Below are 2,769 nucleotides of genomic sequence, written 5' to 3'. Positions count from 1 at the left end.
TTTTTTTTATTTTTCACACGTATTCCTTTAACAAAGACTCCACTAACAGTTCTTGACAGTCATGAAGGAAGCTTTGTGGTCGGAGAAATAGACTGATATATGTTCGACTTGGTACACCAATGCTTGATTCTCAAAGACGAGATCTATACAAGTGCCTCGCGAGGTTGTCACAGCCGTGGGACGCGTTACGAGCGAGAGGAACGGGATGTTCTCCCGCATAAGTGTTAGGAAATTGCTGTTTGTCTTTATGTCAACATTAAAGTCCCCCACTACTAACATCGGTGTGGATCGATGGACGGTTAATGCGAGTTGCAGGAAGTACACGACGTCTTTCGTGAGTGCGGTAGCGGACTCACGAAAGCGGTATCAGTCGGTCGCTGCTAGCGCTGGGGGGATGAAAGGGGGGCGGAGCTGGTTAGGAGGCCGACGATAACGCCGACGACGACGCGAAACGCAGGAACGGACGCCAAAGAGCCATTTGTGTAGGCAGCCCTCCTCCACAGTCTCTCCTCCTCCCTTCCATCATCCTCCCTCGCCCGGAGAGCCGACAGCGCGCATGCGCGGCGGCGGAGCAGATTCGTCGGCGAGCTGGTTACGAGGCCGACGACAACGCCGACGACGACGCCGACGACGACGCGAAACCCAGGAACGGACGCCAAAGAGCCATTTGTGTAGCCAGCCCTCCTCCACAGTCTCTCCTCCTCCCTTCCATCATCCTCCCTCGCCCGGAGAGCCGACAGCGCGCATGCGCGGCGGCGGAGCAGCAGATTCGTCGGCGAGCTGGTTACGAGGCCGACGACAACGCCGACAACGCCAACGCCGACGACGACGACGACGCGAAACCCAGGAACGGACGCCAAAGAGCTGCGCTCTAAAACAAACTGGACGAAGTGGACGCCACTGAAGGTACGATGGTGCAGCAAGTGCTCTGGTTCCCATCGAAGCCAAATGGTCATAGGAAACGTCAGTAGGCATGGAGGTCACGTTAGAGGTGGGTAGCGAAGCAACATCCGCGTAGGTAGGTGTGGGGCGCGCTACCGGAGCAAAATGCGTCGTGGGTGTAATCATCGCTGTCAACTCTTGCTTTACGACCTCGCGCAAGCCGAAGGTGGGGGTTGGGGCGCAGGCAGCAGGTGGACGCCTTAAGTCTTGTAGTTGAAGCTCTTCGCGGATGATGGTGCGGATAAGAGCACGTAGATCAGGAGAATGAGGAACCTGAGGATCGCTGCTGTCATGTGGAAGACGAATAGACTGCAGCTCATCTAGGCGTTGACACGTTGAAGTGATGTCTTGGACAAAAGCCGGATTTTGCACGATTAAGGCGTTGAACATGACAGACCCAATGCCTTTTAAGATGTGGCGAACGCGTTCGGCTTCCGTCATGCTAGAATTTGCACGGCGGCACAGAGCCAAGACATCTTCTATGTATGATGTGTAAGACTCTTGTGGAAGTTGGCGGCGCGTTCCCAGCTTCTGTTGGGCGACTTCTGCACGACCAGACGAGGAAGCGAAGATTTGCCGCAGCTTGGAGGTAAACGTGGGCCAATCCGCGATGTCGGCTTCGTGGTTGAAATACCACGTCTTTGCAACACCGGTCAAGTAGAAGGCGACGTGCCTCAATTTCTGGGTGTCGTTCCACTTATTGCACGAACTCACGCGGTCGTAGTGGTCGATCCAGTCGTCGACGTCATCACCACGGAGTCCCGCAAAGACAAGGGGATCGCGCTGAGGGCTCGTTACAGTCCAAGAGGGCGCCGCAAGCGGGGTCGTCTGTGTGGTAGGGTTAGAGGTGCCGGAAGGGCCGGGGTTGGAAGTGTCCATTGTTGCAGGGCTGGCTGGGCGCAGGCGGCGACCGGAATGGAGCTCCACGGAGGACGGGAACGCGAGAGGACGTCGGGGTCTTGACGTACCTCCACCACGTTATAATACCGAAACCCGATCAAGTTGTCCAGCGCTGTGTATTCCATAAGAAGGCAACACCCCAGCTCACGCGCGAAGAAGAATAGGGAAGATGATGGTGGCTATGTACAAATGAAGATGACGAAGTACGTTAATAGTGCTTACAACATATATATATATATATATATATATATATATACGAGTCCACGATTGTTCAGCGGCGGCCTGTTCGAGCATCCCTGGAGCGTCGTCGGCGACGACCAGGACGAGGTTGGGGAGGCGGCGCAACTGCAGAACGCAGCAGTTCTGCACCAAATCGTCCGAGGAGACGCAGTGTGCAGGCTGCAGAGAAAGCGAGCCGCCGACGTACGTCACGTTCCCGAAGACGGTGCCCTTGCTCCAAGCCGGGTCTGTTCGCAGTAAACGATTCGCACTCCCCCAAAAAGTCTTGGTCGTCCTTCAAGTGGGTGAAAACTGCGAAAAATTGTGAAACGCTTCACGATTTTGAGCGTTATTGTTGCGCAGGGGCCATGCTAATTTTCTGTGTATCGTTCCACTTTTAGAATATTGCCAGGTGGGCTTACGCCAAAATGGTCAATGGGCGCCGAAATGGTTCTATTGGCACGTGGTAGCGACGGTGAAGAAAGCAAAATGGTGAATGGCGAAACCAGTGTTTTGTAGGGCGAACTTGTGCCCACAAAAGCAAGTTACACTCAAAAGACAGCAATAGCGGCGAAGACGATCGGCGGTCCTCGAAATCTGGGGCGCTATTGGAGATATTTTGTTCGATACGCGTTCTGTTCAGTTGCTGCAACGTCACAACGTTGCAGGATGCAAAATTTGTAACAGTGGGGTGGAGAGAGCAGCCAA

General features: G+C 54.5%; 1 non-coding gene across 1 annotated transcript; it reads right to left on the bottom strand.

The window, feature by feature from the left end:
• Positions 1-2,379: 2,379 nt before the first annotated feature.
• Positions 2,380-2,480, bottom strand: LOC135901730 (U6 spliceosomal RNA). Its single transcript, XR_010564254.1, has one exon. It is a non-coding gene; the product is annotated as a U6 spliceosomal RNA (small nuclear RNA).
• Positions 2,481-2,769: the final 289 nt, after the last annotated feature.

The sequence above is a fragment of the Dermacentor albipictus genome, unplaced genomic scaffold (assembly GCF_038994185.2).
Source record: "Dermacentor albipictus isolate Rhodes 1998 colony unplaced genomic scaffold, USDA_Dalb.pri_finalv2 scaffold_16, whole genome shotgun sequence".
NCBI classification, from domain to species: Eukaryota; Metazoa; Arthropoda; class Arachnida; order Ixodida; family Ixodidae; genus Dermacentor; species Dermacentor albipictus.
Note: the sequence above shows the minus strand (reverse complement) of the source record. Positions and strands in the feature narration are given on the sequence as shown.